Source organism: Euphorbia lathyris, chromosome 2 (genome assembly GCF_963576675.1).
Source record: "Euphorbia lathyris chromosome 2, ddEupLath1.1, whole genome shotgun sequence".
NCBI lineage: Eukaryota > Viridiplantae > Streptophyta > Magnoliopsida > Malpighiales > Euphorbiaceae > Euphorbia > Euphorbia lathyris.
Genome location: NC_088911.1, coordinates 5,929,128 through 5,956,222, shown reverse-complemented (window position 1 = coordinate 5,956,222; position 27,095 = coordinate 5,929,128). Strand labels below are relative to the sequence as shown.

At 38.9% G+C, this 27,095-nt stretch overlaps 1 non-coding gene across 1 annotated transcript; it reads right to left on the bottom strand.

Annotated features, from left to right (window-relative positions):
* Nucleotides 1-12,016: 12,016 nt before the first annotated feature.
* Nucleotides 12,017-12,124, bottom strand: LOC136221252 (small nucleolar RNA R71). Its single transcript, XR_010685029.1, has one exon. It is a non-coding gene; the product is annotated as a small nucleolar RNA R71 (small nucleolar RNA).
* Nucleotides 12,125-27,095: the final 14,971 nt, after the last annotated feature.

The following is a 27,095-nucleotide window of genomic DNA, read 5'->3' as shown; positions in this document are numbered from 1 at the left end:
TCGGTGTGATGTTTGCCGGAATCACCACCGGAGACATTCTGAGGGTTCGACATTCTTTTTCTCAGAGATTTTCGAGGATTTTTGAAATTCAGAGAGAGAAATTGGAATACCAAAGGATCCAGGCGTAAAGATGATTAAGTGGGAAATCTTCCACTTTTTATAGAGATTTTTGATCCTATTCGTTGGACTAGCCGTTTTTCTCTTGGGATATTCAATCGACAGACATTCTGTCACTTATGACATGTTCGGCGCATGGGCTTTGCCTTTATTGCTTACGTTATCCTAGAAGCCCCTTTTCATTACACGTGTTTGCATTAAATGGTGCAGGTGGGTTTTACTAAGTTTTACTAGAATATGGAACGTTTGTGATTCTAAGTACCTAGTAGATGAATTTCTTATCTCTTAGTAACTTAGCATAGGATAGTCACTCAGCATGTACATCTATTGAGCATAGAGTGGTCTTCTACATTTTAAGCCCAGTAAGTAGCAGTTACTAATTTTGAATTCACTCAGCATGGCATTCACTCAACATTCAATTTTACCCATAGAGTTATTGAAGAGGATTAGACATACCGATAGCTTCCCTTAGTATGTTGAATTGTTCACGAGCCAATGGCTTGGTGAAGATATCTGCAAGCTGTTCATCTATTGGCACATAGGTCAGTTTGATCTCACCCTTTAGTACGTGATCTCTGATGAAGTGATGCCTTATGTTGACATGCTTCATCCTGCTGTGTTGAATTGGATTCTTAGATAGATCAATGGCACTCTTGTTGTCACATTTGATCTCTATTGTTTCGGTTTTCACTCCATAATCTTCAAGCTGTTGCTTTATCCATAGGACTTGAGCAACACAGCTTCCAGCAGCTACGTACTCAGCTTCAGTTGTAGACAGGGCTACGGATGATTGCTTCTTGCTGAACTAAGATACTAGACAGCTTCCAAGGAAATGACATCCTCCTGAAGTACTTTTACGTTCTAGCTTATCTCGTCCATAGTCAGCATCAGTATATCCAATGAGTGTGAAGTCATTTGAGGTTGGATACCATAAACCTGTATCAACTGAGCTTTGCAAATATCTAAAAATTCTTTTTACAGCAATTAGGTGAGATTCCCTGGGGTCAACTTGATATCTTGCACAATAACATACTGAGTACTGTATATCAGGTCTACTAGCTGTGAGATAAAGTAAGGAACCTATCATACCTCGATAAAGTTTACTATCTATTGACTTACTTTTCTCATCTTTGCATAGGACAGTATCAGTACCCATTGGGGTTGATATGGGTTTGCAATCTTCCATATCAAATTTCTTTAACATCTCTTTGGTGTACTTGGACTGACTTATGAAGATGCCATTCTTACCTTGCTTAATTTGAAGTCCAAGGAAGAAGTTGAGTTCACCCATCATGGACATCTCGAACTCAGTTTGCATCTGTTTGCTAAATTCTTTACACAAAGATTCATCAGTAGCACCAAATATTATATCATCTACATAGATTTGTGCAAGTAGGGTATGTTTACCCTTTTTCTTAATGAACAAGGTTGTGTCAGCTTTTCCTCTGACATAGTTCCTGGTCAGCAGGAAGTTGGTCAATCTCTCATACCAAGCTCTTGGAGCTTGCTTCAGGCCATACAAGGCCTTCTTGAGTTTATAAACGTGGTTTGGAAATTTTGGATCTTCAAACCCAGGAGGTTGGTTAACATATACCTCTTCGTTTATAAAGCCATTTAGAAATGCACTTTCCATTTGGTATAATTTAAAGTTCATAAAACTTGCATAGGTACACAACATACGTATAGCTTCTAGTCTAGCAACTGGTGCAAAAGTTTCACCATAATCAATACCTTCTTACTGACTATAGCCTTGAGCTACAAGTCGAGCCTTGTTTCTGACTACATTTCCATGCTCATCTAGTTTGTTTCTAAAGACCCACTTAGTTCCTATGGACTTTTGATTTTTAGGCTTAGGTACTAAATCTCATACCTCATTTCGTGTGAATTGGTCTAGCTCTTCTTTCATAGCGTTGATCCAATATTCATCGTGCTCAGCATCAGCAAAGTTCTTTGGTTTATGTACTGATACAAAAGCCACATTGCCTAGATACTTCCGAAGCTGATCTCTTGTCATTACTTTGTTGTCAGCAGCATCAAGAATGGATTTCTCTGAGTGTCCTCTTGGAATTTTTATTTCCTTAGGTAGTGTTGAGTCGTTTGGAACAGGTGTTTCTACAATCTCTACAGGAATAGATTGGTCAACAAATGTAATTTCAACTTCTTGCTTACCTTTGGTCAACCCTTATTGATGACACAGAGGCTCCTGGATGATTAGCGGAAGCTGAGCTTGGTTCATCTTCTTCGAGCTGAGCTAACTTTCCTGTAGGATCAGCTTCATCGAACTCAATATGTACAGACTCTTCTACAACCTGAGTTCTTTTATTATATACTCTATATGCTTTACTGTTTGTTGAGTACCCTAAAAAGATCGCTTCGCCAGCTTTAGCATCAAATTTTCCAAGATTATCCTTTGTATTGAGTATAAAACACTTACACCCAAAGGCACGAAAGTAGCCAATGTTGGCCTTTCATCCTTTCCAAAGTTCATATGGGGTTTTCTTAAGTACGGGTCTGACTAGAGCCCTATTCAGTATGTAGCATGCTGTGTGGACAGCTTCACCCCAGAAGTACTTTGGAAGCTTATTTTCACTCAGCATGGTTCTAGCAATTTCGACAATAGTTCTGTTCTTCCTTTCAACAACCCCATTCTGTTGAGGTGTTCTAGGAGCAGAGAAATTGTGGTCAATACCACTGGTTTCACAGAATTCGTCAAATTGTTGGTTTTTGAATTCTCCACCATTGTCACTTCTAATATGAGCTACTTTTAGGTCTTTGTCAATTTCAAGCTTTTTAATCAATGTGGTAAACATCTCAAATGTTTCATCCTTGGTACTCAGCAAGATGATCCAAGTGTACCGAGAGAAATCGTCTACAATGACCAAGGAAAATTTCTTACCTCCCAAGCTGAGTGGCTGGATATGTCCGAAAAGATCCAAGTGTAGTAATTCCAATGGTCTCTTGGTTGAGACAATATTTTTACTATGAAATGACTTTTTAGTTTGTTTGCCTTGCTGACAAGCTTTACACAATTGATCTTTTTCAAATTTTAATTTGGGTAATCCCTCAACTAATTGTTTTCTAGCTAATTTGGCAAGAAGGTCCATGCTGACATGCCCAAGTCTTCTATGCCATAGCCATGAGTTATCCTCTTTAGACACTAAGCATATGTTTTCAGAAAACTGTTTTTCTAAATCTAGCATGTATACATTGTCTACACAAAGGGCAGTTAAAATCAATTTATTTGTATTTCCCTCGAGTATTTGACACTTAGCATCATCAAATACAACCTTTCTGCCGCTCTTGCAAAGTTGAGCTACACTCAGCAGATTGTATTTGAAACCTTTAACTAGGGAGACTGACTCAATAGTTGGGTTACCTCCGATAGTACCTGAGCCGACTATCTTACCCTTCTTATTGTCTCCAAAGCTTACATTACCACCTCGTTTAAGCTCTAGTGTGATGAACTGTGTTTCATCACCCGTCATGTGCCTTGAGCATGCGCTGTCTATGTACCAAAGTTTTGACTTCTCCACGCATGTCAAGCTGACCTGCATTTTAAACTATTCATCTTTAGGTACCCAATTCTTTTTGGGTCCTTTCTTGTTAGTATAAACAGGTGCAAAGTCATATTTTAGTTTGTGACGGCATACTTTTATACTGTGGCCATTTTTACCACAGAAGTCACAATAAGTTGCCCTTTGGGGGTGATGCTGAGTGTAGTCAGCATTGTTATGCTGAGCATGCCAACATACCTTAGTAGTCACATTGGACAATCCGCTTGTTGAACCAACACACATCTTTCGTGTGTCCCCTATTTCCGCAACAGTCACACTGAGTGAACTGTTATGCTGGTTAGTACTAGCGTACTCAGTATGAGGTTTATTTTTATTTGAGCCTTTTACTTCACTCTGTAGGGTTGTAACGTCCTTTCTTAGTTTCTTTGACTCAGATTGGACCTCCGTGACAAACTTATGCATTATTTGCATGTTGGTATGTAAGTCTGAATTGTCTTGGAGGAGAAATCGGAGGTCACTCAGTTTGACCTCTTCAATCTCGTCACATCGCCTGTTGAGTGATTTTATTTTCTTATTGCATTTCTTAGTTAGCTTGTATAAGTCACTCAGGGCATTTACCATCTCATTTCTAAACAAGAGTAAGGGTGTTTGTTAAGCCCAAAATATACCTAAAATATCGTTAGTATTTACATTAGTTTTGCTATGAATTTGTGCTGTTTATATCTATTTAGAGTACTTTTACGTTCGAATATGTTTCTTTCATGCAAGGTACCTAAATATTCGGTAAAATCCAAATAGGAACTAAAAGAGGTCAAAAACAAAGGAAAAACCCTAAGTTAGGAGCCAAAAGACGAAGAAATCAGCACACCGATATAAGGAAGACAAGAACGAAGTCAGAAACAGGAGAAAAATTCCAATTCTCGGTTGAGAATCCAAATTCTCGGTAGAGAATTTGGGGGCCGCGACCGAGAATCCCAAATTCTCGGTCGCGACATGCGTTCTCCAGCAGCTTCTCCCTTTCGTCCGAAGGCTGAAATATCACTTCCCCATTCTCGGCCGAGAATTGCCATTCTCGGTAAGATCAGAAATTCTGCCAAGCACAACAAACACATGTTTAAAATCTAAGAAACACGTTCGTTCGGGTGGATAGAAACGTCTCTTCGCAGCGGACATGGCTCTCCACAACGGACACGACACTTCAATCACGACTCTTCAACATCTATAAATAAAGAGTTGATTTGAGAGTTGAGATGATTATGAGAGAGTTAGAAGAGAAGATTAGTGCAGAGTTTATGCAGAAACTCTGACTTAGAAATGAGTCAGAGATTAGATTTCATTTTTGTTCAAAACAATATGATGTACACACATTGTTTATTCAATAATAACAAATACAGTAGCGTTTAGACATTGTTCAAATTTAGTTTACATTTTGGTAGTAGACAGACCCCGTCTCTATTACGAAGATTCAACGAGAAGATTGAGTAGAGGATCCGCCCCTGAGCCTGACAAACTCTAACGAAACCCAAGGAAAGGATTGACAACCCGTTCACTTGCAAGTCGTCGAATGTTTCCATGCTCCATGTTCTCTGTAAACTTGTATCAATTTATATTTCATCTAATAAAGTCCGTTCTATTCGATAAATTTTTATGCAGTACTTTGGTAAAGGATCCGAAGTGGATTGATGCTGGTGTTTTCATTAAAACGTATTTAATTCAAAATCTTTACAAGGAAACTTTGTTGAACACTTAGACAAATTATTATCTCGGTAGAGTTTTAATTTGGTTAAGGAAGCAATCTAAACCAGTTAGGAGGATTGTTGCGTTCAAAGCCTAAAAATTAGAGGTTCCGTCATTTATTTCATCTTTATAATTTATACAAAGTTTAAAGTTGTTTTCTTTGCTTAATGCAAACAAATACATTTGTTTACTTTTCTAAAAAGTACTAAACGTTCCTGTCTTGCAAATTCACTCCTAAATCAGAAGTATTTTCTAACATCTTCATACTCTAATCTAATTCTCATTCTAACAATTTCAAAACCAAATCCGATTTAACGATTTTCCTTATTATAAATCTTAAAAGTATATTTAACCAATTCAAAATAAGTTTTTGTTAAAAAACGTTCCCTGTGGGATCGATATCTTTTATTACTACAAGCGTATACCGTGCACTTGCAGAAATCGCTCAACAGTGTTACCTCATTGTTGTGTACCTCCTGGTCAGTTTCATCAGAGAGGTCAGCTTGCTCAGATTAAGAATGGTCAGCTCCATCATCTGCCATGAAACATATATTGGCAGTTTCATTTTGCTCAGCTTCAGATGAGGTTGCCTCATCACTATCGCTCCATGTTGCTACCATTGCTTTCTTGTTTCCCTTCTTATCTCTTTTGAGATTTGGACAGCTTGACTTGATATGCCCAGTTTGGTGGCACTCAAAACATGTGACAGACTTGGAGCTGTCCTTCTTGTATTTGTCACTCGATTCAGCTTTGTACCTGTCACCTCTTTTGTATGGCCGTTTGCTGTTTCTGTCATTTCTTTTGAACAGCTTCTTCATCTTTCTAGTGAACATAGCTATTTCCTCATCATCAGTTGAGTCAGCTTTCATGACCAGTGACTTTTGTTTCTTGTCTTCTGACTTTTCTTTCTCTTTAGCTTCAAAGTTTTGCATTGAGATTTCATGAGTCAGTAGAGATCCGATTAGCTCATCATACTTGTATGTAGTCAGGTCCTGAGCTTCTTCTACTGCAGTTTTCTTTGCTTGCCAGCTCTTTGGTAAGCTTCTCAAGATTTTCTTCACTTGTTCCTCTACGGTGAAGTTCTTGCCGAGTCTTTTTAGCTCATTTATAATATTAGTGAATCTAGCGTTCATGCTGGAGATGTCTTCGTTGTCGTTCATTTCGAACAGCTCATACAATCTCATATGTTGATTCACCTTTGACTCTTTGACTTTGCTTGTGCCTTCATAGGTTACCTCGAGCTTCTTCCAGATCTCCTGTGCTGACTCACAACCTGAAATCTTATTGTATTCTGCAGCATCTAAAGCACAGTGAAGCATATTTCTAGCTGAAGCATTATTTTAAAGTTTTCTAAGGTCATCTTCTGACCACTCAGTTTCACTTTTAACAACTTTCTCATTGTCAACAGTTTTATACGGCACGAATGGCCCTTGAACAATTGCAAGCCATGCACTCATGTTTGTGGCTTGGATAAAGTTCTTCATCCTATTCTTCCAGAATGTATAGTTTGATCCAAAGAATAGAGGAGGCCGACTGATTGATAATCCCTCAGGGAGTATCTGTGTTGTTTGGTTCCCGAGAAGGAAACGAGTGCTGTTTTCACCCATTTTTCGGGATCAGCTCAAGATTGTTAGATCTTTGAGTAGTGAGCTTTGGCTCTGATACCACTTGTTGGTCCCGTGTGATTAGTTCCAAGGGGGGGTTAGGAACTAATATACCTTTTTGCTAATTAATCTTGCTTACTCAGTTATTTTATTAAGTTGAACAACTCAGCTTTGGTTAGCTTGGGTGAGCTTAGCGTAAGATAGCTTTAGTCAGATGCTGACTAAGACTGTTTTACTTGGGAGATGGGAATTGACTCTCTTGTAGTCAGTTTCCAACTCAGCACTTCGATTTACTCAGAGTTAGTTTCTAAAAGTTTATATGCTGAGTAAATATAACAATCAACACAAGCACAAATATATATATATATATATAGTTGAGAGAGTTAAGAATTACTCAGTATCACTTATCCTGGTTCGGCCTCTCTGCCTACGTCCAGTCCCCAGAGTCCTCCGGGCTTTTAGAATCCAATACTGAGCTCTTTGAAGGTAGAGCACAAACCTATTACAGGCAGTTGAATATGCAAAAGTATCGTCCTCTATTCTTCTACTCAACTCCTACTAAGCACCACAACCCGGTACTTAGATTTCTCTACCACTGAATGTCTACAACCAAATACTCAGCACAACACTCTCAATATCTCAATTGATACAATTTGTTCTCTTTTAGACAAAGAACACTTTAGATGATTACAGACAATCAATCTAGCATTTACACAGGAATAGAAAATGAGTGTAAGATCTTTTTCTTGTTTTGAAGTGCTTTGAACTGGTATTTTTCTCTCTTGTATTTTTCTTTTTGTACTTCGGCAATGATCCAAGAGGTTTGATTGTCTTTATATAGATGAAGACCTGTAGGAGGATCATTTGAAATGATTTAGCCGTTAATTCCACAAACGGCTCTTTTGGGAGACAGATTCTGGTTAGCTTCAGATATTGCAGGCCAATCCTATCCTCTGAATTCTTCAGGCGTCAGGCTTGTCTTGTTCCTGCAGGCGTTGTCTTTTTGTGGCAGTTGTCTTTTAGCAATAATCCCTTGACTCATATATCTCGGAAAATGTCTTTTGCGTAATTCCGAGGATTCAATTATTGGTGCAGAGAATTTGCAAGACTTGTCTTCTAGTGAACGGATCTTTCATGCTGTCCTGAAGATTTACTCAGCTTCTACTTGATTCGTTGTCTTCGTCCGTTGTCAACTCTTCCGCTGAATTTTCTCCTAGTCAGTTTTGTTTTGCACGACAACTGGTTAGATGGCTTCTGATGCTGAGTTTCATTTCACTTGGCTTTGCTAGGCTTCTGTTCTTTGGTACTGAGTTCAACTCTGCTCAGTTTGCTCTTTGATCTCATGCTGACTTTGTCCTGTCTTACTTTTTATATCTTTCGTATTTTCTTTTATACTTCAACATTGAACAAACAGATTAGTACAATTAAATCAAAGCACTTAAATTTAATTGTCCCTTAATCATGGATGATTTTGTGAAATCAAAATCTTGTGGAACGGTGTTTCAACAATTGCATATCATACTAATCAGCAGTTCAAGAGGTCGTACGGTTGAACGAATTCTTAAACCATCTGAATGTTACTACCTCTAATACTATAGTCATAATGAATAGTGATAGTCAATGTGTTACTGCTCTTGCTAAGGATCAGAGATACCATAACAAGACAAAGCACATAGAGATTAAGTGCCACTTTGTTATGGACCTAATTGCACGCAACTAAGTTAATATGAAGTATGAGTCGACTCATATCGTGGTTGTGGAGCCCCTTACGAAACCTATCAAAAGATATGTTTATGTTAAACATATTAGATCATAGGGATAAAGTAGGATAAATTTCATCAATGGTGTACAACCTTTACCATTTTTCACACTTTGGTGTACAACCTTCAATTTGTCTCACTAATATGTACGAACTTACATATGACCTCCCACTTTGGTATACAGTAAGTAAAATGACCGGTCAATGCAAAGTCAATGCGCCACTTCATCAATTTGACCGGTCAACAAAGTCAAAATTTGACCACCTAATTTAAAATTACTTCTATACCCTCATCTTCATCCTTCCCCTTTCTATTTCTCTCTCGCTTATGTCTCTCCATTCCCATCTTTCTCTATCTATCTTTCATGTAAACCATTTCTCTCTCTAACTCCTCTCTCTCTCCATCATACATCTCACCCGATTCTGTTCCAGCGGCGATTATGAAAAAGCACGACAAATTTGAGAAAAGCATGTGAGTAATAGAGAACATTGATCCAGTACTTGAGGCGAGTGAAGCCTTGAACTCGGCAAGATCTTCATCATTCACACTTTTGCTTCTCATGTGTGTACTCACAATTATCCTTATGTCTCATCATATTAATCAATGATTTGAAAAATATTTTCAGATGTGAAACATAGGTTTACAATCATTTGAACCAAATTCGAGAACAACCAAGTCTCTGATCAATAAATTACAAAGTTAATAATGCTACCAGTTATGTGGATTTGATTTTTTAGTTTGTGGATTTCTTTTCCAGTTATGTTCCGATTATAATTAAAACTTGTATTCTTTACTCTCTTATTGCTTACTATATGCTCCTTGAAATTCAGAGATTTGTCCCTCTCATTGATTTTGTTACCGAAAATATGTGCAGATCGTCTTCTCCGACAGTTGCAGAGCAACTTAATCTTCTGCAACAGGACCAACGTTATCTGCAGGTGCGAGTTGATGATCTTCTGGGGGAAACTTGGATTTTATCTTCATCGTTTCCTATTACAATGGCATCTCGTGTCAAAGAAATTGGAAGTAGCGGTGCAGATATATGCGCATGGACAGGAGATGCTTCATCTAAACCTCATAAAACAACTGTTAAGCCCAAGATATACTTAAAATATCATTAATATTTACATCAGTTTTGCTATGAAATCATGCTGTTTATATCTATTTAGAGTACTTTTACGTCCGAATATGTTTCTTTCATGCAAGGTACCTAAATATTTGGTAAAATCCAAATAGGAACGAAAAGAGGTCAAAAACGAAGGAAAAACCCTACAAAAGGAGTCAAAGACGATGAAAATCAAACGCACCGAAACGAGGACGAGGACGAAGTCAGAGACGGAGAAAAACCTCCCATATCGCGACCAAGAATCCTCCATTCTCGGTCGCGACACGCATCGCCCAGATACTTCCCCCTTTCGTTCGAAGGCTGAAAAAACTGTTTCTCCATTCTCGGCCAAGAATTTACATTCTCGGTAAGTTCAGATTTTCAGGTAGCCCAATATACACTTGTTCGTTTTCAAAGATACGCGTCCGTTAGATTGGATAAGAACGTCTCTTCCCAGCAGACACGTTCCTTAGACTCGACTCCTCAACATCTATAAATAAAGAGTTGATTTCAGAGCGGATATGATATATTGAAGAGAAGATTTAGTACAGAATTAATGCAGAAATTCTGAGTCAAGTAATTCAGAGTTAGAAGTTCGATTTTGTAAAAAGCAATATGATGTACACACATTGTTTATCAAATAATTACAAACACAGTAGCATTTAGATTTAGATTAAGATCTATTTATATTAGTTTACATTCTGGTAGTAGACGACCCATCTCTATTCCGAAGATTCAGCGAGAAGATTAAGTAGCGGATTCGACCCCGGAGCCTGACAAACTCTAACGAGGTTTGAGGAAAGGATTGACGACTTGGAACTTGAATGTCATTTTGAATGCTTCAATGCTTTCTGTTCTCTGTAAACTTGTATCAAATTTATACTTCATCTAATAAAGTTTATGCAATTCAATAGATTTTTATGTAGCACTTCTGTAATTGATCCGAAGTGAGTTCTGGTGTTTTCATTAATACGTAGTTGAATTCAATATCTTTACAAAGAAACTTTGTTGAACACTTAGGCAAATTAATTCTTATTCATATAAGTACTAATTTGGTTAAGGTAGCAATCTAACCCGACCGTAGGAGGATTGTCAGCGGTTCAAAGCCCTTTAATTGAAGGAGTTTACGTTATTACATTTTCATAATTTATACAAAGTTTAAAGTTTTTTTCTTTGCTTAATGCAAACGAATACTTTTATTCTCTTTTTCTAAGCACTAAACGTTTCTGTTTTGTAAATTCATACTCAAAACAGAATTGATTTCTAACATTCTACATATTCTAATCTAATTCTTATTCTATCAATTTCAAAACCAATTTCAAATAACGATTATCTATTTATATAAACCTTAAGTCGTATTTAATCTACACATAAGTAAGTTTTTGTTGAAAAACATTTTTTTGTTGAAAAACATTCCTTGTGGGATTTATATTTTTTATTACTACAAGCGAAACCGTGCACTTGCGGAAATCGCTCAACAAGTTTTTGGCGCCGTTGCCAGGGAACGCCAAAATTTTTAACAAAAATTTAGATTTTTCGTGTTTTATTTCGAATCTAGGTTTATACATACTTATTTTAACTTTTGTAATTTATAAATTTTAATTTACTAATATATTTATTTTTCAAATTCTGTTTTGAAGGTAGTTTCGGTTCGTGCAAGATTTCAAGTTCATGCGCAGTTCTCGAAGTTCAGGCATTACACCAAACCCAATTGACCCAGAAATTGAAAAGACCATTAAAAAGAAAAAGAAAGACAAGACAAATAAAGAAAAACAAAATTCAGAACCACAACCAGAAAATATGGCAAATCCACCAACACTTATGGAATACGCTAGGCCAAGAGTGGCCGGTGTAACCAATAGTATCGTTAGACCCAGAATCACCGCAAACCAATTTGAAATTAAGCCCGCTTTGCTTAATATGTTGCAAAATAATGTAACATTTTATGAGTTACCTAACGAAAATCCTAACACCCACTTGACAAATTTCCTTGAAATTTGTGACACTTTTAAAATACTAGATGTGACTGCCGAAGCAATCAAACTTCGCCTCTTTCCTTTCACTTTGAAGGAAAGAGCCAAAGAGTGGTTAACTTCTATGTCAGGCGCAACATTTGCAACTTGGGACCAACTAGCCCAAGCATTTTTATCAAAATATTTTCCTTTAGCAAAAACCGTAAGAGTCATAAAAGAGTTAACATCTTTTTCTCAAAATGATAATGAAACTCTTTATGAGGCTTGGGAACGTTTTAAAGAACTTAATGGATTAAATCCTACAACTTGAGGTTCATTAAATGCTATGTCGGGAGGGTTATTTATGAAGAAGACATCAGCCCAAGCAAGAGAACTTTTAGAGGAAATGGCAATCAACAACAGTATGTGGCCCGCGGAACGTGGACATATACCGGTGGCAAAACCATCGTCCTCAACCACATCATCAGTTAAAGGTATTGTGAATCTTGATCCAGTTGCGATGTTACAAGCCCAATTTTCTGCCTTATCACACAAAATTGATAGGTTTATGGCACCGTGCAATTCTAACGGTAATCCAATCCAAACGGATGTGGATTATGAAGGTATGAGCGAGATTGAACAGGTAAATTTTGTCTAAGGGCAAAACCAAACTAATAATCCTTATTCTAATACCTATAATCCTGGATGGATGAATCATCCTAACTTCAACTGGAGAGATAATAATAATAATGCAAATGCTAATCAAAATCGTACCAATAATTATCAAAATCAATCAAGAGATACGATTAGCACTTTATCTTCTAAAATCGACAAATTCATAGATGCTATCGGTGGAAAAATAAGTAATCACGACGATGGTTTTAAACGGATCGAAAATAAATTCGATCAGCTTATTAAAAACCACTCATCTAGCATCCATAATTTGGAGGTTCAAATTGGACAAATTGCTAAATCAATTCCATCCCGAAAAGAGGGAAGTCTTCCCAGCCATATGGAGGAAAATCCGAAAGAGCATGTAAAGGCTATCACTCTTCGTTCAGGGAAAAATTACTTAGGTCCGAAAATGTCCGGAGATTCGACTTTACCAAGAACTGATTTACCAAAATCCAAAGAAGATACACTAAACACAGAAAGTTCACCAATTGACTCAAGTACAAAAACTTTTGTACCCAAACCAACTTTTCCACACAAAGTCCGAAATAAGGATTATGACAAACAACTTTTAACGTTTTTAGACAAAGTTAAAAATTTGCACATTAATTTGACGTTTATGGATGCGATTACGCAAATTCCTAACTATGGTAAGTTCTTAAAGGATTTAGTTTCGAAGAAAATTAGTTGGGAAAGAATTTCATCCATTTCGCTAACCGAAGACTGTAGTTCAATAGTGTCTAGCAATTTGCCTACTAAACTCAAAGATCCCGGATGTTTTACTATTCCGTGTAAGTTGGGAGATATTGAATTCCCAAGTTGTCTTTGTGATTTAGGAGCAAGTATAAACTTAATGTCGTTGTCTATTTTTAATAAGTTAGGTTTAGAAGAAGATATCAAACATACCAATATGGTTTTGCAATTAGCGGATCAAACCACTAAAAGACCATATGGTATAATTAAAGATGTTTTAGTTAAAGTTGACAAATTTATTTTTCCTATCGATTTCGTTATATTAGACTTTGCATATGACGTTAATTGTCCTCTAATTTTTGGTAGACCGTTTATGAACACGGGACGTGCTCTAGTTGATGTGTCGGAAGGGAAAGTAGTTTTAAGGATAGGAGAGGATAAAATCGAGTTTAATATGAACAAAGCAATGAAATATCCTATGGAGGAATTCGCGTGTATGAAACTTGATTTAGTTGAAGAATGTGTCAATGACATTATTCAAAAAGAAGAAGTAATAGAACCTATAATGGGAGAAGAATTAGAAGATAAGGACCCAGAGCCTTTGATTCGAGAAGATGGACCAGTTCCGTCTTCAATTGTAATACCTCCTAAATTAGAACTTAAAGAGTTACCAGACCATTTGAGGTACGCTTTCTTAGGCGAAGGCGATTCGCTACCTATAATTATCTTTAACAAGTTAACAAAAGATCAAGAAGAAAAATTGAAAGAAGTTGTTAGAAATAGGATAGGAAGTATGGGATGGCAAATTTCAGACTTGAAAGGAATTAATCCTAGTATTGTAATGCACAGAATTCACTTAGAAGAAGATAAGCCACCTAAAGCGGATAGGCAAAGACGCTTAAATCCGAACATGAAAGAAGTAGTAAAAAATGAGATTACTAAACTTTTAGACAATGGAATCATTTATCCTATCTCGGATAGTGAATGGGTTAGCCCAATCCATTGTGTACCGAAAAAGAAAGGCATAACTGTTGTAAGGAATGACGAAGGTGAATTAATACCTACGCGAACCACCACCGGTTGGAGAGTTTGTATAGATTATAGGAACTTAAACAAAGCAACCAGGAAAGATCATTTTCCTCTACCTTTCGTTAATCAAATGATCGAAAGGATAGCCGATCATGCTTTTTATTGTTTTCTAGATGGTTATTCCGGATTCTTTCAAATTTATATTTACCCGGATGACCAAGATAAAACAACATTCACATGTCCTTATGGAACCTTTGCATATAGGAGAATGCCCTTTGGTCTATGTAATGCACCAGCAACATTTTCAAACGTTGTATGCCTGCAATTTTTAACGATTTCATTGAAGATATCATGAAAGTTTTTATGGATGATTTTTCAGTTTACGGAGATTCTTTCGATGTATGTTTAGGAAATTTAGATAAAGTTTTGTCTAGATGTGAAGAGATGAATTTAGTGTTAAACTGGGAAAAATGTCATTTCTGTTGGTCCCTGGTGATTAGTTCCAAGGGGGGGTTAGGAACTAATATGACTTTTTCGTGTTTTAATTGAGCTGACTGGATGTTATTTTGAGAGTTTATTAACTCAGCCTTTGGTCAGCTTGGTGAGATATATCACAGGACAACTTTAGTCAGATGTTGACCAAAGTTGTTTCCTTGAGAGTTAGGAATTGACACTCTTGGAGGCCAGCTTCTAACTCAGCACCACTTACTTACTCAGGATCAGCTTAGGCAATTTATATGTTGAGTAAATAAAGCAAATAACACATGCAATTATAAGAGAGAGTTTAGAGATTACTCAGTATCACTTATCCTGGTTCGGCCTTTCTGCCTACGTCTAGTCCTCAGAGTCCTCCGGGCTTTTTGAGTCCAATACTGAGCTCTTTAAAGGTAGAGCACAAACCAATTACAAGGCAGTTGAATATGCAAGAGTACCTTCCTCTATTCGTCTACTCAACTCCTACTAAGTGCTACAACCAGCACCTAGATTTCTCTACCACTGAAATGCTTACAACCAAGCACTCAGCTTTACACTCTCAATATCCCTATTGATCACAGACTTGTTCCTTTTGAACTAAAGAACACTTTAGATGATTACAAATCAATCTAGCATTTACACAAGGAATAGAAAAGTTGGTGTAAGATCCTTTTTGTATTTGAGTGCTTTTGAAACTTTCTCTCTTGTATTTTTCTTTTGATGCTTGCATCTTTATCGAAGTTTTTCGATTGTCCTTTTATAGAAGGAAATCTGTAGATTTGATCGTTTGAAATGTCTTGACCGTTAATGTCAAAACGGCTCTTTTAGGGAACAATTTCTGGATAGCTTCAGACTGCACCGCCATTCCTTTTCTCTGTTTTCTTCAAGCGTCAGGTTTGTCTTCTAGCGTCTGGTTTGTCTGTTTGCGTCAGTTGTTTTTTTCCAATAATCCATCGTCCCATGACTCTTGGAATTAGTCTTTTAGGTGTCTTCGAGGTTCCAATTATTGGTGCAGAAGATTGGCAGACTTCGTCTTTTAGTGAACGGATCCTTCATGTTGTCCTGACTATTACTCAGCTCCGTTTGTTCTTTTCGAATGTTCAACGTTCATACTGAGTTCCTTCAAGGTCAGCTCCGTTCTATTTAACCGCTCCTGAAGAAGTCTTCAACTTTAGTCAGCTTCGTTTTGCTTCTGAATTTTAACTGCACTCAGCTTCTATTCTGTCATGCTGAGTTCCGTTCTACTCAGCTTCGTTCGTGCTGACTTTTGTCCTGTCTTTACTTTATATATTTTTGCACTCAATATTTAACAAACATATTAGTACAATTAAATCAAAGCATCTAAATTTAATTGCCTCTTAATCATGGATGATTTTGTCAAATCAAAATCTTGTGGAAAGGTGTTTCAACAATTTCATGGTTGACGAAGGAATTGTTTTAGGCCATAAAATATCTGAAAAAGGATTAGAAGTGGATAGAGTAAAAACTTCAGTGATAGAAAAATTACCCCCTCCAACTACTGTTAAGGGAGTACGGTCATTTTTAGGACATGCAGGTTTTTACAGACGATTTATTAAAAACTTTTCTATAATTTCCAAACCACTTACTAATTTGCTTATGAAGGACTCAACCTTTGATTTTAATAAAGATTGTGTTAAAGCTTTCGAGATATTGAAGATAGCTTTAGTTAGTGCACCCATAATTGCTAAACCCGATTGGGATTTACCTTTTGAAATCATGTGTGATGCAAGTGACTTAACCGTAGGATGTGTTTTAGGTCAAAGGAAGGATAAGAAGCTTCATGTTATTTATTATGCCAGTCACACATTGTCTGGTGCTCAATTAAATTACACCACAACCGAAAAAGAAATGCTACCGGTAGTTTTTGTTGAAACATCTTTCCATATGATTTTGATTTGACAAAACTATTTAAAGTTAATCCATGATTAAGGGGCAATTAAATTTAAGTGCTTTGATTTAATTGTACTAATATATTTGTTCGATGTTGAGTATAAGTATAAACGAAAAAAGAAATAAAAAGTAAGACATGACGAAGTCAGCATGAGAACACAGCACAAGCTGAGTGGAGTGTAACTCAGCATAATAGAAGAAAAGTCATCTTCAGAACAAACGCTTGAAGATGAAGCTGACCAAAGAAGCTAAGTGGAACGCAACTCAGTATCAGAGAAGAGAAGTCTTCCTCTAAACTAAAGCTTGCAGACGAAGCTGACCACGAAAGCTGAGTAAGAATATGACTCAGAAACAAAGAACAAAAGCAACGTCAATAAAGTCAAGCTGAGTGTTCGTCAGGACAGCGCGATTGATCCGCTTGCTAAAAGATAAGATCGGACAACTGTCTGCACCGATAACAGAAGCTTTGGAATTATGCACGGAGACAGTTTCGAGATGCATGGGTCAACTGGCCGTTAGCTAAAAGACGAACTGGCGCTAGAAGACGAACCTGCCAGAAGAAGACAAGCCTGACGCCTGCTAATTTCAGACGACAGGATTGGCCTGCAATTCTGAATGCTGACCAAGGGAATGACGCAATAGATCCGTTTGAATCCAACGGATACTTCCGGATTCAAATGATTAGAGCTTCAGAATCAACTATAAAAGGACAAGTACAACTCTTGGATCCTTTACTGAAATACAAAAAAGAAAAGAGCATACATACAAAGCACATTCAAACAAGAAAGAAGATCTTACACCAAATTTCTATTTCTGTGTAAAAGCTAGATTGAATTTGTATTCATCTAAAGTGTTCTTCATCTAGAAAGAACAAGATTGTATCAATTGTAAAATTGAGAGAGTGGTGCTGAGTACTCGGTTTTAGTACTCAGCGGTAGAGAAAAATCTGAGTGTTCGGTTATAGCGCTCAGTAGGAGTTGAGTAGACGAATAGAGGAAGGTACTCTTGCATATTCAACTGCCTTGTAAACGGTTTGTGCTCTACCTTTAAAGAGCTCGGTATTGGATTGAAAAAGCCCGGAGGGATTCTGGGGACTGGACGTAGGCGGAGAGGCCAAACCAGGATAAGTCTGCTGAGTAATCTCTAACTCTCTCTCTCTCTATATATATATATATATATGTATGTGTTGCTTGATTAAATTGCTCAGGATATAAATTGTAAAAGCTGACACTGAGTAACCTTGGTGCTGAGTTGGAAGCTGACCTCAAGTGTTAATTTCCAACTCACAAGTAAAACAGTTCTAGTCAGCATCCGACTAAAGCTATCTTACATCTCTCGGCCGTGCTGACCTAAACTAAGTAAAGTAACTTAAAGAATTGATTAAGTCAGCATAATTAAGCGAAAAAGTTACATTAGTTCCTAACCCCCCCCCCCCTTGGAACTAATCACACGGGACCAACAAGTGGTATCAGAGCTAAGTAGCTCACTACTCAAAGATATAACTATCTTGAGCTGATCCCTATAAATGGCTGAGAACAGCACTCATTTCCTTCCTGGAAATCAAACAACACAGATACTCCCTAAGGGATTATCAATTAGTCGACCTCCGTTGTTTTTCGGATCAAATTATACATTTTGGAAAAACAGGATGAAAAACTTTATTCAAGCTACAAAGATGAGTGCGTGGCTTGCAATAGTTCAAGGCCCATATGTGCCTTACAAAACTATGGACAACGAAAAAGTTGTTAAGAGTGAAACTGAGTGGTCAAAAGATGACCTTAGAAAATTATAAAATAATGCTTCGGCTATCAATATGCTTCACTGTGCGTTAGATGCTGCAGAGTACAACAAAATTTCAGGTTACGAGTCAGCACAGGAAATATGGAAGAAGTTAGAAGTGACCTATGAAGGTACAAGCAAGGTCAAGGAATCAAAGGTGAACCAACACATGAGATTATACGAGCTGTTCGAGATGAATGACAATGAGGACATCTCTGAAATGAACGCTAGATTCACCAACATTATAAATGAGCTGAAGAGACTTGATAAGAACTTCACTGAAGAAGAACAGGTGAAGAAAATCTTAAGAAGTCTGCCCAAAAGCTGGCAAGCTAAGAAAACAGCTGTGGAGGAAGCTCAGGACCTGAACACGTATAAATACGATGAGCTGATCGGATCCCTGCTGACTCACGAGATCTTTATGAAAAACTTTGAAGCTAAAGAGAAGTCAGAAGACAAGAAGCAAAAATCACTTGTCATGAAAGCTGACTCAACCGAAGCTGACTCATCAGATGATGAGGAAATGGCCATTTTTACAAGCAAAATGAAGAAGCTGTTCAGAAAGAATGACAAGAACAGCAAAAGGCCATTCAGAAGAAGCGATAAGTACAAAGCTGAGTCCAGCGACAAATACAAAAAGGACAGCTCCAAGCCTGTCACGTACTTTGAATGCCACCAAACTAGGCACATTAAATCAAGCTGTCCAAATCTGAAGAAAGAAAAGAAAGGTAGCAGAAAAGCTATGGTGGCCACATGGAGTGACAGTGATGAGTCAACCTCATCAGAAGCTGATGCAAATGAGATAGCAAATATATGCTTCATGGCCGACGACGCTGCTGACCACTGTCGATCTGAGCAAGCTGACCTCTCTAATGACACTGACCAAGAGGACCACTCCAATGAGGTAACATCCTTACTCTTGCTTAAAAATGAAATGGTTAAAGGCACTCAGCAGGCGATGTGATGAGATTGAAGAGGTCAAACTTAGTGACCTCTGATATCTTCTCCAAGACAACACCAGGCAAGATGAAAATATAAAAGTCATTTATGGTTTTGTCTCGGAAGTCCAAACTGAGTCAAAGAAGCTGAGAAAGGACATCACAACCATACAGAATCAGCTGAGTAAATCGGCTAAGAAAGGGTTCTATCCCAATGCTGAGTATCAAGGTACTGGTCAGCATAGACGGTTCACTCAGTGTGACTGTTGTGGGAAAAGAGGACACACCATAGATGTGTGTTGGTATACTCGGCGGAATGTCCAATGCGACTTCTGTGGAAAGAAAGGCCATACCACTAAGGTATATTGGCATGCTCAGCACAATCGTGCTGACCAGAAACAAAATCACCCTAAAAGGGTAACCTATTGTGACTTCTGTGGTAAAGCTGGCCACACCATAAACATATGTCGTCACAAATTAAAATATGATGCTTCACCTATTCATGCTAACAAACGAGGACCCAAAAAGAATTGGGTACCTAAAGATGAATAGTTCAAAATGCAGGTGAGCCTGAGATGCATGGAAAAGTCAAAGCTTTGGTATATTGACAGCGCATGCTTGAGGCACATGACCAGTGATGAAACTCAATTCATCACACTTGAGCGTAAACGAGGTGGAAGTATAAGCTTCAGAGACAACAAGAAGGGTAAGATAGTAGGTTCAGGTACTATCGGAGGTAACCCTACTATTGAGTCAATCTCCTTAGTCAGCGGTCTCAAATATAACCTATTGAGCGTGGCTCAGCTGTGTGACAGCGGTAGAAAGGTTGTATTTGATGCCACTGAGTGTCGGATACTCGAGGGAAAAACAAACAATTTGATTTTAACTGCCCCTCGTGTTGACAATGTCTACATGTTGAGTTTAGAAAAGAATTTTTCAAAAAATATATGCTTAGTGTCAAAGGAGGACAACTCCTGGCTATGGCATAGGAGACTTGGTCATGTAAGCATGGACCTCCTTGCCAAATTAGCAAGAAAGCAATTAGTTGAGGGATTGCCCAAACTTAGATTTGAGAAAGATCAATTATGCGTCCATTGGAATTACTACATTTGGATCTTTTCGGACCTTTCCAGCCACTCAGCTTGGGCGGTAAGAAATTTTCCTTAGTCATTGTAGATGATTTCTCTCGGTATACATGGGTTCTCTTGCTGAGTAGCAAGGATGAAGCCTTTGAGATGTTTTCAACATTGATAAGAAAACTTGAAAATGACAGAGATTTAAAATTATCTCACATCCGTAGTGATAATGGCGGAGAATTCAAAAATCAACAGTTTGATGAATTCTGTGAAGTCAGCGGCATTGACCACAATTTTTCTGCCCCTAGAACTCCTCAACAAAATGGGGTAGTTGAGAGGAAGAACAGAACTCTAGTTGAAATAGCTAGGACAATGCTGAGTGAGAATAGGCTTCCAAAGTATTTCTAGGGTGAAGCTGTCAACACAACATGCTATATACTCAATAGGGCTTTAGTTAGACCTATTCTTAAAAAAAACCTACGAACTTTGGAAGGACGAAAACCCAATATTGGATACTTTCGTGCTTTTGGTTGTAAATGTTTTATACTCAATAAGAAAGACAACCTAGCCAAATTTGATTCTAAAGCTGACGAAGCGATCTTTCTAGGGTACTCAACTAACAGTAAAGCATATAGGGTGTTCAATAAATGAACTCAAGTTGTAGAAGAGTCTGTCCATATAGAGTTCGATGAAACTGACCCTGCAGGAAAATCAAGTCAGTCTGCCGAAGATGGCCCAAGCTCAGCTTCCGCTGACCAAAATGGAGCCGCTGAGTCATTACCGCGCGGGCTGACCAAAGGTAAAAGCGAACCCGAAATTACCTTTGCTGACCAATCTAAAACTGTAAAGATTGTTGAAACACCACCTGCTGACAACTCAACATTACCCAAAGAAATAAAAATTCCAAGAGGACACTCGGAGAAGTCCATTCTTGATGCTGCTGAGAACAATCTGATGACAAGAAATCAACTCAGGAGATATCTTAGCAATGTTGCGTTCGTCTCAGTCCATGAACCAAAGAATTTCACCGATGCTGAGCACGACGAATTCTGGATCAATGCTATGCAAGAAGAGCTTGATCAATTCAAGAGAAATGAGGTATGGGATTTAGTACCAAAACCTAGGAATCAAAAGACCATAGGAACTAAGTGGGTCTTTAGAAACAAACTAGATGAGCAAGGCAATGTAGTCAGGAACAAAGCCCGACTTATAGCCCAAGGCTATAGTCAGCAAGAAGGCATTGACTATGGTGAGACCTTTGCTCCCGTTTCTAGGTTAGAGGCTATATGAATACTGCGTGCATATGCTAGTTTCATGAACTTCAAACTATATCAAATGGATGTCAAAAGTGCTTTTCTTAATGGATTTATAAACGAAGAGGTATATGTTAGTCAGCCTCCCGGGTTTGAAGATCCAAAATTTCCAACCCACGTTTATAAACTCAAGAAGGCCATGTACGGCCTGAAACAAGCACCACGTGCTTGGTATGAGAGGTTGACTAGTTTCCTGCTGACCAGGAACTATGTCAGAGGCAAAGCTGACACAACTTTGTTCATTAAGAAAAAGGGTAAAAATACCCTGCTGGCACAAATTTACGTAGATGATATAAAATTTGGTGCTACTGATGAATCTATGTGCAAGGAATTTAGTAAACATATGCAAACTGAGTTCGAGATGTCTATAATGGGCGAACTCAACTTCTTCCTTGGATTACAAATTAAGCAAGGGAAGAACGACATCTTCATCAGTCAGTCTAAGTATGCCAAATAAATGTTAAAGAAATTCGATATGGAGGAATGTAAGCCCATATCTACCCCAATGGGTACTGACACTGTCCTTTGCACTGATAAGAAAGGTAAGTCAGTAGACAGTAAGTTATATCGAGGTATGATTGGCTCTCTACTTTATCTTACTGCTAGTAGACCTGACATTCAGTACTCAGTATGTTATTGTGCAAGATATCAAGCTGACCCCAGGGAATCTCACCTTATAGCTGTAAAAAGAATTTTTAGATATTTGTAGAGCTCAGTTAATGCAGGTTTATGGTATCCAAATAAAAATGACTTCACACTCATTGGATACACTGATGCTGACTATGGACGAGATAAGCTAGAATGTAAGAGTACTTCAAGAGGGTGTCACTTCCTTGGAAGCTGTCTAGTATCTTGGTTCAGCAAGAAGCAATCATCAGTGGACCTGTCAACAACTGAAGCTGAGTACATTGCTGCTGGAAGCTGTGTGGCCCAGGTCCTATGGATTAAGCAACAGCTGGAGGATTATGGAGTACAAACTGACACAATTGAAGTCAAATGCGACAATAAGAGTGCTATTGACTTATCCAAAAATCCAATCCAACACAGCAGGATGAAGCATGTCACCATTCGACATCACTTCATTAGAGATCATGTACTCAAAGGGGAGATCAAACTGACCTATGTACCAACAGATGAACAGCTTGCGGATATCTTTACAAAGCCTCTGGCTCGTGAGAAATTTAACATACTAAGGGAAGCTATCGGTATGTCTAATCCTCTTCAATAAAATTCTATGTTTAAATTGGATGTTGAGTGATTACCATGCTGAGTGATTTGTGCTAAATCAGTAAGTATTGCATGCTGAGCTGAATATGAATTATATCACCCTATGCTGAGTAGACATACACATTGAGTGATTATCTTAAGCTGAGTTGCTAAGCACATGAATATTTCCTCTACGTAAAACTGAGCACTCAGAAAAACAAAAACGCTTTATATTCTAGACACTGAGTAAAGCCAGTAAAACAATAAATGCTAGCACGCGCATTAAATAGCCACCTAGGATGATGTAGGTGCAATAATTAGAAAACACATGCGCCGAATGTGTCATAAATGCCAGGATAATTGTCGATTGATCATCTCGAGGTCAAACTGCCACTCCAACGTATCAGATCAACTCGGCATTTCTATAAATAGTGGACGAATTCCCATTTGTCGCTCTTTACATCTGAAATTTCTGGCATTCAATCCCTCTCTCTCTTAAATCCCAAAACCTCTCAAAATTTCTCAAAAGAATCATGTCTGATGATTCACAAAATATCTCCGGTGCCAGTTACGACGACAACCACTCCGATGAAAATCCTCCGTCTCCTGCTCAGCAGGACTATGACGAGACATCAAGTGAGTCTCAAGGACATGGTCAGCATGACCAAAACAAGGCTACCACTCCTAGCAAAAACCAAGCTGACCAAGCAACTCCGTCGAAGAAACAGAAGAAGAAGAAGCAACCTAAGGAAAAGGTATTTCTTCAGGTTTACAACAGTGTGAAGAATTTTGAGGTGCTTCATTGCCAGTGGTTCTCCCCAGGTTTTGTAACAGCTGAACAACCGTTCTGTGAATGGATCTCCAAAAAATGGCTGGTCAGGACTCTTCTCTCTCCCCGGTAAAACTTACCCCCGATTAGTAAAGGAATTCTATTCGAATCTCAGAGTAGATGAGGACAACGCTGACCATCTTATCACCAAGGTCAAAGGCAAGGACATCACGATTACTCCATCCTATCTAGCAACTCTGCTAAAGTTGCCGACCAAAGGTACAGAATTCAGAACCACAAATGCCAAACTTGACTATCCTGTTGAGTTCTGTAAGCCAAAAACCCACAAAGGTGAAATAGCCAGCACGTGTATGGGTCAGGATCAAAAAATGGCTCATTCCATCCTGACCAACTTCATATTCCCTAAGGTCAACTCCACCTCATCAGCCTCCAATTTCGAGCAGTGCTTCATCTGGCACATGCTGACCTACAAACCGCTCAACATGCCTGTATTTCTTGTCGGTGCATTCCAACGGAGCACTGGGAAACTCAGGTTGGGCTCCCTCATCACAAGAATTCTTGAGGACCATCAGGTGAGCACGGTCGAAGAAGTTGAGACTTAGGGTACAGAAATCACAGCGGCACTATTGTTTGGGCTAGCTTATAACCAGCCGATTAAATCTAAAAAGGGGAAAGGTGCAGAAGAAAATGAAGAAGGGGTTGAAGCTGCACAAGATGTGCCAACCAAGAAAGGAAAGAAAGTGATGGTGAACAAGGAACCTGCTGATCGCACTAGACAGGATAAAAAGAGGAAAGCTGCCCAAACCTCTTCCAAAGATATTGACTCAGCTCCGAAGAAGATTCGGTTTGTATCAAATGTGAAGAAAGCTGATGCTGAGCAAGGTTAGGAGGAACCTAAGTCAGCAGAAAAACAGAAAAGTCCAGTTGGGCCTGAAGAAGAAAGTGAGGACACACCTGAAATGCCTCTGAGAAAGAAGAAGAAGAGCTCTGGGCTGACACCAATCGAAGCCAACCCACTTGACTTCGTGATTACTCCTGAATCTCACTTTGTACGGAGTCAAGATATTGACCTTGAGAAGACTCCTACTGACCAGGAGGAAGAACTGGGTAATATTGGAGGTCAGTTTGATACTGAAAAGACAGATGATGTTGAGCCAAGTGAGACAGTGGCTGCTGAGCAAAATAAGTCAGTTGAAGCTGAGCCAACTGAAAAGCACGCTGAGTCAACAACAAAAGACAAAGATGTGAGAGATCTCAATGCTGACCTTGGGCTGAACTCCTCTTCTGAGTCTCTTGACTCCATTGCTGCTGATCTCTCTCCTCCAACTAATAAGAACAGCATAGGCAAACAACTCAAACGAAAGGCTCAAAAATCTCTAGTCATTGACCTTCTGGATGATTCTCCACTAAGAGAACCGATTACTGCCCTCACAAAACTCCAGTTTCAATTCTTCACTGAACCAACTCCAGATCAACTTAAGGAAAAGCAAGCCTCTATTTCTCAAGCTGAGGAACAAGCCGACCCCAAAGCTCCTCAAGGTCCTGTTTCTACCGAGCAAGTGCTCGAAGTTCCTGCGACTTAAGACAAAGAGTTAGCAAAGGAAAATCCTACTCAGGTCAGCACTGAACTACCTCAACCTTCACCTTCACCTTCAAATCATCTTCAAGCTGACTCTGAACAGGTCAATATCTTTGCCGATCCACCTCTTCCAAATCCTTCAACGCGGAATGAAAACCAGCCAGTTCCTACTGCTGACCTGAACAAAAGACCAGCTGCTGACCACGCTGGCACATCTAATTCTGGACAGCACCAAACACCTCCTCTATTCGGTGCTATTCCAATTCCGGCCTCTGAACCACAAACTGATGAATCCTATGCTTTCTTGCATGCCACTGAGTCTGGACGAAGAATCATCGACTCAGCTCAAGCCCTACTTCAGGATATTCATCAGCCTCATGCCGATGCTGCTGGGTCTGCCCATGTTGAGTCAACACATATATCCTCTGTCACTCAACTTTTAACCGAAATCAAGGGTCTTAAGGACTTGATGAGTGTCATGACATCCTTCGCATCTCAACAACCCGAGCAAGATTCAATAGTGAAGCTGGCTGAACTCCAGCTGACAATGGTCAATCATATGAATTCTATCCAGGGCCAACTCCATAATTTGTCAGCTGCGAACTCAATCTATGCAACCTCTGCTGAGGTTAATCAACTTTTTTCCCAGGTAACTTCTGAGCTGACCGGAGCTCGTGAATTAATCTCCTCCTCCTCCCAGTGTTCCATTAAGCAAATTAGTGAAGTCGTTCGCCTACTCAACTTGAGTAAAGAAGAAATGGACACTGACCAAGTAAAGACAAATGAGATTGTGCAGTACTCTCAAGCCACATTTAAAAATGTCCGGCATACCAATGCTCAACGTCAGTTCTATGATGCTGCTTTGCTCAAAATGTATCATCAATCATATGCCAAGCTGACTGACACTATAACTTGGATCGGGAAATCTCAAGAGTATCTTCTCAGTATGCTTAGTGCCACCATTAGGATACCCGCTTCCACTCTGGACGATGGCATGGTAGTCTTCGACGATCTTCGGGAGAGTACGAGTCAACTCCAAGCGTACTCATCAAAACTGACTCGTGTTGTTCTTCGCGAGACATTTACTCCTCCTTCATCTGATGCTGGCAAAACGGGGGAGAAAGAAACGCAAGCTGCTGGAACTCAGCAGAAAATGGGAGAAGCATCTGGTTCCGGAACTCAGCTCAAATCGGGCAATCAGCGTCAGCACCAAAGAATCGCCAAAGGAAAAGGAATAGCTAACCAAGCTCAAGTCAACAGGAAGAAATAGATTAAATAGTCTTAGTTCTTGACTTGTAGTTTTACTGGCGTGTTCTATTGTGTTAATGCTGACCATCTATATATATTTATGCATCTTTTATTCAAACTGATAAATCTTATGTGATGCTTACTTACTTGTTGTTCTATGTGCTGATCTGTCTTAAATGAACAAACAAACAAAATTAAAAAGGAATATACTCAGTTGTAGACACCGAGTCGGAGGACCTGTGACGAAAACCCAAAACAAGACGGTTGAAGCGGTTGATTCCAATAATTTAAACAATAAAAATCACGAAAGGGTCCGGAAGGATTGCGTGTCGTCAAGTAGACGGCTCGCGAGTGCTCAGCGGCGTTGGGCGAGCGCCCAGCAACGGCCGGCGCGCGCCCAGCAGAGCAGGGCACGCCCGCCCAGCCGGCGTTGGGCGTCGCCCAACCTGCGTTGGGCGTCCGCCCAGCGCTAGTTGGGCGTCGCCCAACTCGAAGTCAATTTTTTGGGAGAAAATAATTTTTTTCCTAAAAAATCCAAATTTCCTAAAAGTTAAATATTTTACCAAAACACCAAAAAACACCGAAAAATCATAATTC